Source organism: Ranitomeya variabilis, chromosome 2, assembly GCF_051348905.1.
Source record: "Ranitomeya variabilis isolate aRanVar5 chromosome 2, aRanVar5.hap1, whole genome shotgun sequence".
Lineage (NCBI taxonomy): Eukaryota > Metazoa > Chordata > Amphibia > Anura > Dendrobatidae > Ranitomeya > Ranitomeya variabilis.
The window spans coordinates 491,926,175-491,940,787 of NC_135233.1; the positions used below are offsets into that span (position 1 = coordinate 491,926,175).

The 14,613-nt window shown below is 44.3% G+C and overlaps 1 long non-coding RNA gene across 1 annotated transcript; it reads right to left on the reverse strand.

Moving 5' to 3' along the window:
• Positions 1–949: 949 nt before the first annotated feature.
• LOC143806919 (uncharacterized) lies at positions 950–9,807 on the reverse strand. The gene is made up of 3 exons (XR_013221594.1): positions 9,671–9,807; positions 1,937–1,969; positions 950–1,086 (listed from the first exon to the last, which is right to left on the reverse strand). It is a non-coding gene; the product is annotated as an uncharacterized LOC143806919 (long non-coding RNA).
• Positions 9,808–14,613: the final 4,806 nt, after the last annotated feature.

A 14,613-nucleotide genomic window follows, 5' to 3' on the forward strand; every position in this document is an offset into this window, starting at 1 on the left:
CATCAATGTAACCAGAGCCTTTCTGTTGCATGTTCCTGCTTCTAGACTACTATCAGCTAAGTTGGACTCTTAGTCCTAAGTTTGTTTGCATTTTTGTTCCAGTTCACAGTAATGTTATGTTTCTGTAGCTGGAAGCTCTTGTGGGCCGAAATTACCACTCCGGTGTCATGAGTTGACACATGAGTCTTAAAGTAATTTCTGGATGGTATTTTAATAGGGTTTTCAGCTGACCGTGAAGTTCCCTATTGTATCTTCTTACTATCTAGTAAGCGGACCTCGCTTTGCTGAACCTACCTTCATACTGCGTATGTCTTTTCCTCTGAACTCACCGTCAATATATGTGGGGGGCTTCTGTCTCCTTTTTGGGGGAATTTCCCTAGAGGTAAGCCAGGTCTGTTTTTTCCTCTATTAGGGTTAGTTAGTTCTCCGGCTGGCGCTGGGCGTCTAGGGATAAAACGTAGGTACGTCTCCCGGCCACTGTTAGTTGTGTGGTAGGTTTAGCTCACGGTCAGCTCGAGATTCCATCACCCAAGAGCTAGTCTGTTATTTAAGTTCTCTGACGTTCCCTTGCCACTGGGAACCATGACATTTTCCCAAATAAACACAAGTCCTATTGAATAAATTTTACCACTACCATGAAGTACAATATTATGAAAAAAAACAGTCTCCAAATCCGTGGGATCCGTTGAAGCATTCCAGAGTTATTACCTCATAAAGTGACACTGCTTATATTAAAAAAAAAAAAAAAAAAAAAAAAAATGGTTTGGTCATTAACGTACAAATGGCTCAGTCCTTAAGGGGTTAAACCACCTTGCTCTAGAGGGGCTTATGCCCCTTTAGTACGGTAATTATTTTTATTAATTGAAATCAATTTTTTTCCCAAGTCTAAAATATTCTTCCAGTATAATTGTTACATTTTATAGAAGTACTGATCTGTGTGGCTGTGAATCCAGTACTGAAGTAAATTTTGCCTTTATTTGCCTGGATTCTCACTGTGCAGAGTGCTCCTCCTCCATTCTTCCTTTTCCATTAATTTTAATATGCTCTGCAACCTAACACATAACTGTGCGGGCAATTGGTCTTGCTCTGAAAAAAAAAAAAAAAGCTCCAATCAGTGTTGGTCAGAATGAATGGTGAGATAAAGAGGCGGGGGGGCGGGGGGGGGGGGGGGGCGCTAGAGAAGTGGCTCTTAAGTGGAGGAATAAGCAGATTCCTCTAAGATCTATTACAAAGTTTCTTCTATTCACTTATACAAAGTTTGATAAAACAACAGAGACCATTTTATACGGGTTGTCTGATAACAGAAAATTCCTGACCTGCCGATTTTTCTGTGATTTACGGTCTATTTCTCATTTTGGGTGCAGTTTCCAGGTTGGTAAATTCTGGCACTATATGTGATGTGCCATTCACAGTAATGGCTGTCCAGGTAATACATGAATGCCCTGAGTCCATCAGATTAGAGACACAGAAAGCTTGTCAGAGTAATAAAGGGGGTCTTGAATGGAGGGTCCCTTGTAATTGTGTAATTGTTCATACAACCAAATCCTTGGCTTGTAAATTATGCTGTGTATGTAGTCAAATTATTACTGTTTTTCCTGTCAAAACATTATTCTACACAGACAATACATTTATCTGATATTGTAGTCATGGTTTAACTCATTCACTGAATCCTTTACTACCTCTTTACGTTTTCATTCATATCAACATAGAACAAAATTGCACAGAAGTCGCTGGTGCCAGATGCAGCCCAGGAAGGAGTTACATGATTGCATACCTTGGAGGTGGAGATCATTGCCTCTAACGTTTGCCATGCATGGGCCATAGGCGATCTTTGCATGTTACCCCAGCTCTGCAATCTAAGACTCGTGTGCCTCAACTTCTTTCAGGAAATTTGCAACAAAATTAATGGTTATGAATATTTATAAAAGGGTTTCACCTTTTGTTGTTCCTTCTTTTTAAAAGGTGTTCTCTGCAAATAGAAAAATATAAATACCTAAAATGATTTAAAAATATTTAGAATTGAGTCCTCAGTGGTTGATACCTTTTAATGGCTAACTGAAAAGATGGTAACAAATTGCAAGCTTTCGAGACTACTCAGGTCCCTTCATCAGGCATAGATTAATACAAAATCTGAAGAATCACATATTTATGCACAACACAGCACAGAAATAATGCAATAGATAAGACAGGTTACATGAAGCAGAACAATCATTATGGGAGAGTGATAAACAGTTGTGTCCATAAATATTGGAACAGTTCATAGATAAGGAGTGTGAATGTTTTATTGTCCTCTGATTGATTGGGGTCTGGTTCTTTGTTGTAAGGCTCCCACAAGGTCTGAGGGCAAATTCCTTAATTGATGTAAAAAGACATAAATCCATGTGACACATTCATTCCTGCACTGAGAGTGTCAAAGGTTGTTATAAGTTTGTACTCCCAGACTCTCCTGTTGCTCTGAGATTTGAAGTTACCCTTTAATACAAGTAATCTCATGTCCATGGTGCTGTGATCTGGGGTACAAAAATGTATTGCCACAGGTAGATCCATTCTTTTTTCTTTTATTGTGTGGCGGTGAGAATTCATTCTGGTTCAAAGCTTTTGCCCTGTCTCCCCCACATACAGGCCCCCAGTTGGACATTTAGTACAAATAATTAAGTACACCACATTAGAAGTCACATAGCTGAAAGTACCTGGTATCTTGTAGCCCTGGTGTGAATTGGGGATCTTTATCTTGTCCGTGGTCATTATAAATGGACAGGTTTTACATTTTTTCTGGTTGCCAGGAAAGGTTCCTGCAGCTGTTGGAGAGGACATGGAGCTTCTGACAATGATACTTATTAGATTTGGGGGCTGCCTAAAACACAGTAGTGGGGTGATCTGGAAAAATGGGTTCTAAGCGGGCATCTTTTTGTAGTAAAGGTTGTAATTTCCATGCAGCTTCCCTTAGCACCTCCAGATTTGGAATGTAGGTGAACTAAAATGATTTAGGATTTTGTTTACAATTAAAGAAAATGTAAGGTCTAAGTGGTAAAGTTATTCCTTCTGGAGAGTGCTATCTTGGTGTAAGGAGACTTATAAGCCATGCAATGCTTCTTTGGAAATTTAAATATGCAATTGTCCCCTTTGTAGAGGAGCGGGAGAGGAACTCTAGTGCCACCTATTAGAGGTAGCAATTCTATTACTTAATATTGACCCTATAAAGGGCCTTTCCTCATGACATAGCATGACCTAGGACAAGAACCAAACCAAAAAACCATTGCAGACACGTGCTTCCAGGGTCTTTCCCCATCATTAGTGCAAAGCAGGAGGACTTGGCTTCTAAATCATGCAGTATTGCTACATCCAGTTAGTGGCACTAGAGTTTGTCACCTTCTTTGAAGAGGCTATTTAATTACTTTCAAATTTACAAATCACAATTGAGTTGTCTATAGAAGTAAACACTATAAAATTAAAATGATTCCTAACTTGTTATACTGACAGCAACTTCTACTAGACTGTTAATAGGACAGGTACCCATGAGCATGTGCAGTAGGAAGCCTTAGTGTCGTGACCTGGAGATGCCTGTATCGTATGCCTTCATTCAGAAAAATAGTGTGGACAGCAGTGTGAGCAGCCTCTTCTTACCTCACCACCCCTGGTATCTCCAGTATTAGATCAGATAGACAGGGTGGACAACAGTGTGAGCAGCCTCTTCTTACTCAGTAACCATGGTATCTCCAGTATTAGATCAGATAGACAGGGTGGATAGCAGTGTAAGCAGCCTCTTCTTACCTCCGCACTCCTGGTATCTCCAGTATTAGATCAGAAAAACATGGTGGACAGACATGTGAGCAGCCTCTTCTTACCTCACCACCCCTGGTATCTCCAGTATTAGATCAGATAGACAGGGTGGATAGCAGTGTAAGCAGCCTCTTCTTACCTCAGCACCTCTGGTATCTCCAGTATTAGATCAGGTAGACAGGGTGGACAGCAGTGTGCGCAGCCTCTTCTTACCTCAGTAGCCCTGGTATCTCCAGTATTAGATCAGATAGACAGGGTAGACAGCAGTGTAAGCAGCCTCTTCTTACCTCAGCACCCCTGGTATCTCCAGTATTAGATCAGATAGACAGGTTGGATAGCAGTGTGAGCAGCCTCTTCTTACCTCCGCACCCCTGGTATCTCCAGTATTAGATCAGATAGACAGGGTGGACAGACGTGTGAGCAGCCTCTTCTTACCTCACCACCCCTGGTATCTCCAGTATTAGATCAGATACACAGGGTGGTCAGCAGTGTGAGCAGCATCTTCTTACCTCAGCACCCCTGGTATCTCCAGTATTAGATCAGATAGACAGGGTGGACAGCAGTGTGAGCAGCCTCTTCTTACGTCTGCACCCCTGGTATCTTCAGTATTAGATCATGTAGCAGTGCTAGTTGTCTCTGGTTTATCATGTCAGCTTACCTACTATGCTGAATCCTGCTAGTCAAAATCCCCACTGCAGGTCCATCCTTTAGACTGGAATCATATGTCCATGATATATGGTCCGTGCGTGGAATATAATACCTGGCTGACTGGAGGGTCTCCATATCTGAATGCCTCGTAGGTATAAATGAGGCAGCTAGTTTGGATGAGGAGACCCACTTGTCATAGCACGGTATTGCAATTTTGAGCATGAACCATTAATCACAAAGTGAAATTAACTAAAAAAAAAATGATGTAACGAGATACTAAAGGCATGATATCTGATTTACCTGCATGCCTACAAGGAAATGTATCATACAATAATGCTACACCCCATAACTAAACGTTTACTAACCTGTATATAGGTGGGTCTTGTTGGAACCATACAAAACACTGAAGCATGGATATAACAATAACACATCTATCCCTTTTTACTATAGGATGAGTATAACACAATCTGGCACAGCATGACTGTTTGTAAATGGAAAAAATGCCCGGCTGAAGGAATGTTATGAATATGAAGACAATAAAAATGTGTGATGGATTTGTACAGGATGAGTTAAAAAAAAAGGGATTTTCCTTCTTTAAAAGGATGGATATAATACCGAATCCTGATTTATCTACCCTTCAAAGCTACTCCAAAGCGCGGCAACTTTAACTACCAGTTTTGATAAATCTCCTGTATTGACTCAAATTGTTGAAAAAATTGTCACCCTTAAAGGGAATCTGTCAGCAGGATTTAATCCCCAAACTATTTATATGTGCATGTAGGTCTTTCAAAGTGAAGTCCAGAAACACCTTTAACATGGCCGGTACGCTCCTGCACTGCTGAGAAATTAGCTGTTGAATTGATATGCAAATGAGGGTAAAGAGCTTTTTGTAGATCTGAGGCCTCTGTCACTCCATCTCTATTCCCCAGCCAGCACCGCCTCTTGCTTGACTGACAGCCTCAATGCTGTGTGACTGACAGGTAAAGAAGTCATCAGTCAAGCAGGAGGAGTGCTAGGTGGAGATTAGAGCTGGAGTGACAGAGGCTTCAACCTACAAATAGATCTTCAATCTCATTTGCATATCAGTTCAAAAGCTGAATTGGAGGAACGGACCTGCCATGTGACGATATTGCTGGACTTGTCTTTGAAAGACCTACATGTACATATAAATAGTTTGGGGTGTGAAATCCTGCTGACAGATTCCCTTTCAATACTGTCTACTTCTGAAATTAAGCACCTTTTATAAATAGGATTTATTTAATTAAAAAAGTTGATTTTTACTTTGTGTTTCTTCAGTAATTTACTTGTATCCAAGGAAAAAAAAATGTATCAAAGCTTCTCCTATCCGTTCCAATGTTATAAATGGACAGCAGATGCATGACGTATGCGCTGTTCGGGATTTTCATGGAGCCATACACTCGAGTATGCGATTTTATTTCGTGCCTCGGATCAAAATCAGACAGATCTCCATGATTTTGTTCAGACATGAGTCCACGAAAAAACACAGACCCGTAGACTATAAGTGACTATAAAACAAACAAGAAAAGATTGGAGGATTTCTCTTTTTGTGGTTTATAATGGACTATAAGACTATATGATCCGATAGCAGCTACTGCGTAGGCACTGGCGGCGCCATCTTGCTAGAGAAAAAGTCCTCTTCCAAGATGGCGCCGCCTGCGAAGTAGCTATTGGAGCACTGATAGCTGCTACTGCGCAGGCGGCGCCATTTCCAAACAGATTTTTATATTTTTTAATCAGAAGATCACACAAAATGGTTATATGCACAGTACACGTGCGATCAGGCTGCAGCGCCAGTGCCACCACCAGCTCCTGCTTGCAGAAGGTTTTTTTTTTCCCCCTTCAACCTATATATAATATTCATTATATAAACTAGGGGGTAGTTAGTGAGGGCTCTGAGACCTGTCAGAAGTCATCAGTATGAATACCTAATAGGAGCACCACATGAATCCCCCCACAGGCCGCCTCTGAGCACGAGCATATCATTAACTGAAAACTGCAAATACAGATTACACAACAACCACAAGACGGATTCCATCACCCAGGTATCACTGTAATCAGTATAATGGCGCCGACCTGACACTGTGTGTAGGTTACTGAGCACAATCCTGCTGACCGGTTCCCTTTAATGACTGCTCACACATCAGAGGTGCAGGAGTGCACACAAAGACACCGTAGCCTAGGAGAAAGCCCTGTACTTTACCCCTCCAAGGACTAACAGCACCTTTTTGGAACAAGCTCAGCACACTTTTTGAGTAAGACCCAGAATCAGGTCGAAACATTGTTGCACCCATAATTTGCATTTTATGCTTACTTCGAGCTTATGTCTGCTTCCACTTGAATTTTTTTTTTTAACCGTAATTTTTATTGCATTTTATAGGTTTCAACAATCAATTAAAGCACAAATTATTCACATATTGTAACAAATAATAAAAGAACAGTGTAGAGCTGAGTAAGACTCAACTAATGATTCATTGCGCCCTCTAGTGACGTGTAAACATATTGCATTAAATAGAAACCATGAAAATTGACATTCCAAGCGATCGTCATTATTATTATTATTTATTATTATAGCGCCATTTATTCCATGGCGCTTTACATGTGAGGAGGGGTATGCATAATAAAAACAAGTACAGTAATCTTAAAGAGTACAAAGACGGCTGGTACAGGAGGAGAGAGGACCCTGCCCACTAGGGCTCACACTCTACAAGGGATGGGTGAGGATACAGTAGGTGAGGATAGAGCTAGTCGTGCAGCGGTTTGGTGGATCGGTGGTTACTGCAGGTTGTAGGCTTGTGGGAAGAGGTGGGTCTTCAGGTTCTTTTTGAAGATTTCGATGGTAGGTGAGAGTCTGATACGTTGCGGTAGAGGGTTCCAGAGTATGGGAGATGCGCGAGAGAAATCTTGTATGTGATTGTGGGAAGAGGAGATAAGAGGGGAGTAGAGAAGGAGATCTTGTGAGGATCGGAGGTTGCGTGCAGGAAAGTACCAAGAGACGAGGTCACAGATCTATGGAGGAGAAAGGTTGTGGATGGCTTTGTACGTCATGGTTAGGGTTTTGTACTGGAGTCTATGGGTAATGGGGAGCCAGTGAAGGGATTGACAGAGGGGAGAGGCCGGGGAATAGCGGGGGGACAGGTGGATTAGTCGGGCAGCGGAGTTTAGAATAGATTGGAGTGGTGCGAGAGTGTTCGAGGGGAGGCCACAGAGCAGGAGGTTGCAGTAGTCAAGGCGAGAGATGATGAGGGCATGGACTAGGGTTTTTGCAGATTCTTGGTTTTGGAATGTACAGATCCATGAAATATTTTTGAGTTGAAGTCGGCAGGAAGTGGAAAGGGCTTGGATATGTGGTTTGAAGGAGAGATCAGTGTCAAGGATTACCCCGAGTCAGCGAGCTTGTGGGACTGGGGAGAGTGGGCAGCCATTTACTGTAATGGATAGGCTCGTTGGGGGGGGGGGTCACGTGAGATGGGGGAAAGATGATGAATTCTGTTTTGTCCATGTTAAGTTTTAGAAATCTAGCGGAGAAGAAGGATTAAATAGTGGACAGACATTGAGGGATTCTGGTTAGTAGGGAGGTGATATCTGGTCCAGAGATGTAGATCTGTGTATCATCAGCATAGAGGTGATACTGAAAGCCGTGAGATTCTATGAGCTGTCCCAGGCCAAAGGTGTAAATGGAGAAGAGCAGGGGCCCTAGGACTGAACCTTGTGGGACTCCGACAGATAGGGGGCGAGGTGAGGAGGTGGTGTGTGAGTGGGAGATGCTGAATGTCCAGTCTCTTAGGTATGATGAGATCCAGGATAGGGCCAAGTCTGTGATGCCAAGGGATGAGAGCGTCTGTAATAATAGGGAATGGTCCACTGTGTCAGAGGCAGCCGACAGGTCGAGGAGGAGGAGGACAGAGTAGTGTCTCTTGCTTTTAGCGGTTAAGAGGTCATTGGTGACATAGGTTAAATACACATCGCGCCCTATTACACCATACCCCATCCACTTGGTATATAACAGAATTTCCTCCAGGCCAAAAAGCAAAGAACACACATTAGGGAATGAGAGGGAAGGAACTGGTCGTTTTAGGGATCTTAAATATTCTGTTGAGCCCAGAAATAATCCTAGGGAGCCCAAAATAAGGTCAAAACAGTCCACCTTTACACTGAGTAGAGCTGTCATGCATTACATTCTGCTGATATATGCAGTTCTGAGTAATAAGTTGCGGTATGAGGGTGGATTGGTCTGTTTCCATTAGAGAGCAATCAAATGCCTGAAGTTGTGTAATTTTGTTTTATGTCTGTTTTTTGTTATGCACATATCCACTAGGACCTACATACCTTGTGACATGTAGTGTCACAATGAGTGATTGGTTTTTGGTCTCTGTAAAGCATGGTTCTTAGGTATCAGCTTTGACAAAGATCGCTATAGTGATCGAAACGTGTCCTCCTTTGTCCCGGTGTGCACTGTAGTGCTGTCTAGGAGCATATCATGTTTTAACATTATCAAATAAATGTGAAGAAGTTTAACCTAAAGGAGCTGGAACATCAACCTTGTTTTCCTTCATATTAATATTTATATTAATATGCCTTGGAGATCGCAGTCACACAGCTCAAGAGTTGTGGACAGGTATCCTCGCCAAGTTAGAGCAATGGCTATAGAAAAAGAGGGGAATATTCAGCTTACCACACAGTGTAGTGCACATGGCTGAAAGCGATTCCTGGAGGGAGCGGATCCTGCCGCTGATTGCGGCCAAATGGGGACAAGGTAGGAGGGAGGAGAGGGTGAGCACAGCCATCCAGGTATTGCAAAAAAGACCATTTCATTCTCAAAACATAAAAAGGTGAAGGATAAAAACAACCTGATGCGTTTCTGGCACGTCAATGCCCTTCGTCATAGGTTTATGATAAAAGAAAAACTACACAATGAAAACAAATCACAAGTGAAAAAAATGAGTGGAAACACCATTATTAATAAATTCTTGCCGAAGGGGCGTGGCTAGGACACTGAGGAGAGAGGTCGCATGCCGCTGTGCTCCTGCCAGTAAATAGCACAAATACAGACTTTTTCCTCACCGAACGGAGTTTTGGAGGTCGGAGTGGTGAGAGGAACACCCTCAGGAGAAGTGGTGACCGCGTCTGACCCGGAATACAGAGCGCCTGCAGAGTTGTGGCAGCAACTGGCTCAACGTTCTAGGAGCCGGTAAACATCAGATCTGCACGACTAATAACTCACCTGCAGTTCAGCTTCTCGGTGAGTTGAAGACAGCGGAGGGGCTGAGGGGAGCGTCTGGAGACTGAATGCTGGGTCCGGATTCCCTGAGGCTGTGAAGGTCTGTGGCGGGAACAGAGCCCTGAGAGCAGAGGGACGGCGGCCATCTTGGGTGTCCTCGACACGTGGAGGAGGTGGGGAAGCTAGCAGCGTGCTGGAGCCCTGGATTTGATTTCCTGCAGCAGCCGGAGAATCAGGTGTGCCTGGCAGGAGTAGGGGTTAGCTTCTGTGAACTGAAGAGGGTAAACACCCTCTCCTTCCCCCTGCTATTGTTTGCTTATGCGATCTGATACTTCTGGCCGGGACACACAGATCTAGTGAGCTCGCAGATTGCGGCTCTCTGCTGCCACCCTGTGTCCTGTTTATGCATTGTGCTAAATGCACATAAGAAAATACTGTTGAAATTGAATAGAGACATAACTCTGTAGCCACTTTGAGATTAGTTTCCGGGCCACCTATTTATTCACCAAACAAGGGGTTCCCATAAAGGAATAGCCTCCTACTCACAATTAAGACTGTCTTTATTGACCCGTTCACAGACCATAAAACCTCGGGCCTAGCCCCCCACTGAACCCAGGATTCCTATAGGGGAAAGGAACCTGCTGCGGAGAGGTCTACCTGTCTAATGTAGACACACATGCTCTCCTAATCTCCCCCGCAACCACCTATTAGCAACTAAAGTCTCACAGGTGTGTATGGGCAAGACCAAAAAGCGTTCTGGACTGCCTCCAGATTCTGACCCTCTCCCTGGCAACATGGATCGTTTTCTTAATACAAATGGCCAACCCAGGAACACAAGATCCAAATCCTCCACCAAGTCCGCAGGGGATAGCTCTAACACACATGACCCACCAACTCACCAGGACTCCCCCGACAGAATGACCAATGAAGGGGATGATAGCGGCGAACTCCCAGATGATGTGTCTGTTAACGAGCTTAGCAAATTCATCAGATCTCTCCCTACTAAATCAGACTTGGAGGCTTTCGCCTGCCGTATTGAAAACTCCTACAAAAAAGAGCTACAAGCTCTCAAATCAGAATTCACAACTAGGGTGGAAGAGGTAGAAAAGTCCCAGGACATTATTCTACAAGAATTACAAACCCACAGGGAGGTCATAGCTAGCCACGCTCAGAGATTGGAGGAGTTTGCGACAGGAATGGAGGACTTAGAAAATCGCAACAGACGTAACAACATTAGAATTCGTGGCCTCCCTGAATCCGTAAATCCCCCAGACTTGGATTCTACTGTACAGAAAATTTTCCTTGACCTTCTCGATGGTGCGGAAAGCGGCTCAATTGAGTTCGACCGTATACACAGATCCCTGGGACCCAAACCGACATCAGAATCGAGACCTAGGGACGTCATCTGCAGAGTTCATTATTATAGAACCAAGGAGGCCATCATGTTGGCTGCCAGGCGGAGGGGCACCATCGACTACTGTGGAACTCAAATTTTACTATTGTCTGACCTATCTAGGCGCATGTTACAACTCAGGAGAGCATTACACCCCTTATTGTCTCTTCTCAAAGACAGAGACATTACTTATAGATGGGGATTCCCATTCCAGCTGATTGCCTTTAAAGGCGGGAAGACGGCCATCTTCCGCAATCTGGGTGACCTGGCCAACTTACTAGGAACCTTTGAACTACCAATGACTGACCTCCCGGACTGGCCGCGCTCGCCCCAACTTCCAGACATTCCTCCAAGATGGCTAAAAGCACAGCATTCTAAGCAGCGCAAGAAGACTGGTTCCCCCCCGGACCCAACTTGAGAGGAGCCTTCAAACGCTGTCTTCTCCTGTGATGCTCTCTTTTACACTTTCATAGTTTGTTATAAGTTCCACTGATTCACATACCGATTTGGTTTTGAACTGTACGTGTCTTGTCATGCATAACTTCTTAATAGTTTATAGCCCTGACTACTAGACTCCGAGATAGTGCTAGCGAATTGTTGGTTTATCTATTAATCTTCCCCCCCTCTCCTCTCCCCCCTCTCCCCCATTCCCCCCTCCCCCTTCCTCTCCCCCCCCTTCCTCCCACTCCCCCCTTTCCCCCCTCCCTCTTCCCCCCCCTCCCTCCTCCTTCCTCCCCCCTCTTTCCCCCCCCTCTCCCTTCCCCTTCCTCCTTCCTCCCCCCTCCTCCCTCCCCCAAGCCCCCTCCCTCCTCCCCCCTCCCCCCCCTTTTTTTTTTTTTTCCGCTCCTTATGTTCAAGATAAATCTAACCATAGTTTAAACAGGCTCAGATGTCGATCACTAAAGTTTGTCACAACTGTTTATTGTTCAGGTTGCGGGGGCGAAGGCCGGGGGCGGATTCTCTCCTGCGGCTTCTTCCCACCCCACCGGTAGTTCTCTGGGTGGTTTCCCACCGGATAACCACACCATGACAACACACCTCAGGTACTCACTCAACACATACTCAGTTCTTCTCTTTTACTCTCAGCTTTTCTACTATTTCTTCTTCCTCTTTTTCCTTCCCCTTCCCCCTTTCATCCATCCTCCCCTCCAACTCCCTACAACATACCCGTTCCAACATCCACACCTAAAATTTTCTAGGATCTGGTCTCAAAGTCCATACTATCATGCCCTTGATACCCAACTTAGACATGGCTGGAATTAATTTCTGCTCTCACAATGTTAAAGGGATGAACACTCCCGAGAAAAGGAGCCAACTCATGTACTCCAACCATAAACAACATATATCAATCTTAATGCTCCAGGAAACACATTTTAAAACTGGCGTAACCCCTAACTGTACCTCACACTATTACCCCAAGTGGTTCCATAGCACGAACCCTCATTCTAAATCCAAGGGAGTATCAATAGGCTTTCATAAAACTTTCCTCCCTGAGATTCTCGATTCATCAATCGACACGGAGGGCCGATATGTTTTCCTGAAAGTGGCGTGGGGATCACGTGTAATTATATTGGCTAACGTATATTTTCCCAACCAGGGCCAGCAAAGATTCGGAGGCACATGTAGACGACTCCTGGAGAAATTTGCAGGCGCTCTTCCGATAATCCTCGGGGGCGACTTCAACCTTCCAATGGACCCTGCGGTGTCTCGTCGGGCAGGACCTCGTACCCACCTTCTTCAATTAAAAAAGTGAGGAAACAATTATATGATTTGCGGTTGGTGGATGTGTGGAGGGCTCTCCACCCAGGCACAAAAGACTTCAGTTTCTACTCCCATATACATTCCACATATAGTAGAATTGACTATTTTTTTATATCTCAGTGTCTGCTGGATTTTGAGGTGAAGGCAGATATAGGGTCTGTATTGTGGTCCGACCACGCACCCATATACTTCTCAATACGGCTGGATCCCTCCACAAGATCTAGCTTTTCCTGGCGACTAAACGAAAGTCTATTACAGGACCCGATCTGTGTGTCGGCGGTGAAGGGTGCAATCATCAACTTTGTGGCAAACCATACAGGGGATTCAACATCCCCCTCAATGCAATGGGAGGCCCTTAAGAGCGTCCTGCGGGGTACACTCATCTCTCAGGGAGCCCGTCTTAAAAAAGAACGCCTGGCCAACATAGCTGACCTCTCTGTTGTGAAATTGGATTCTGGGCTCCCCCGGTGGCCACTTGTGGAATTGAACTTGTGTGCATCATCCCCTCTGTTCACCTGCTCCTATCAGGATGTGGGAGTCGCTATATAACCTTGCTCCTCTGTCAGTTTCTTGCCGGTCAACAATGTAATCAGAAGCCTTCTGTGCTTGTTCCTGCTACTAGACAACTCCCAGCTAAGTTGGACTTTTGTCCTTGTGTGTTTTTGCATTTTGTTCCTGTTCACAGCTGCTGTTTCGTTACTGTGTCTGGAAAGCTCTTGTGATCGGAAATTGCCACTCTGGTGTTATGAGTTAATGCTAGAGTCTTAAAGGAATTTCTGGATGGTGTTTTGATAGGGTTTTCTGCTGACCATGAAAGTGTCCTTTCTGTCTTCCTGCTATCTAGAAAGCGGACCTCGATTTTGCTAAACCTATTTTCATACTACGTTTGTCATTTCATCTAAAATCACCGCCAATATATGTGGGGGCCTCTGTCTGCCTTTTGGGAAAATTTCTCTAGAGGTGAGCCAGGACTGTCTTTTCCTCTGCTAGGATTAGGTAGTTCTCCGGCTGGCGCTGGGCATCTAGGGTTAAAAAACGTAGGCATGCTACCCGGCCACTTCTAGTTGTGCTGCAGGTTTAGTTCATGGTCAGTATAGTTTCCATCTTCCAAGAGCTAGTTCTCATATATGCTGGGCTATGTTCTCTCGCCATTGAGAATCATGACAGTTTGACCGGCCCAAAAAAGGGTTAAATTACTGGCTGAGAAAGGAGAGAAAAAAGAAGTCTGCTACAATTTTTTTTTTTTTTTTCCTCTAGTTCTGAGTGTGCTCTTAATTGAATCACTTGCTAGTCTGCCTATACTGCAGCCTTCCTCTCTTTCTCTCCTTCTATTCCTTGAATGGCTCTGTGTTCACCTGTTTCAAATGGATCTTCAGAGTGTAGCTACAGGTTTGAATAATCTCGCCACAAAGGTACAAAATTTGCAAGATTTTGTTGTTCATGCACCTATGTCTGAGCCTAGAATTCCTTTGCCTGAATTCTTCTCGGGGAATAGATCTCACTTTCAAAATTTTAAAAATAATTGCAAATTGTTTTTGTCCCTGAAGTCTCGCTCTGCCGGAGACCCTGCACAGCAGGTCAGGATTGTAATTTCCTTGCTCCGGGGCGACCCTCAAGACTGGGCTTTTGCATTGGCACCAGGGGATCCTGCGTTGCTCAATGTGGATGCGTTTTTTCTGGCCTTGGGGTTGCTTTATGAGGAACCTCATTTAGAGCTTCAGGCGGAAAAGGCCTTGATGTCCTTGTCTCAGGGGCAAGATGAAGCTGAAATATACTGCCAAAAATTCCGCAA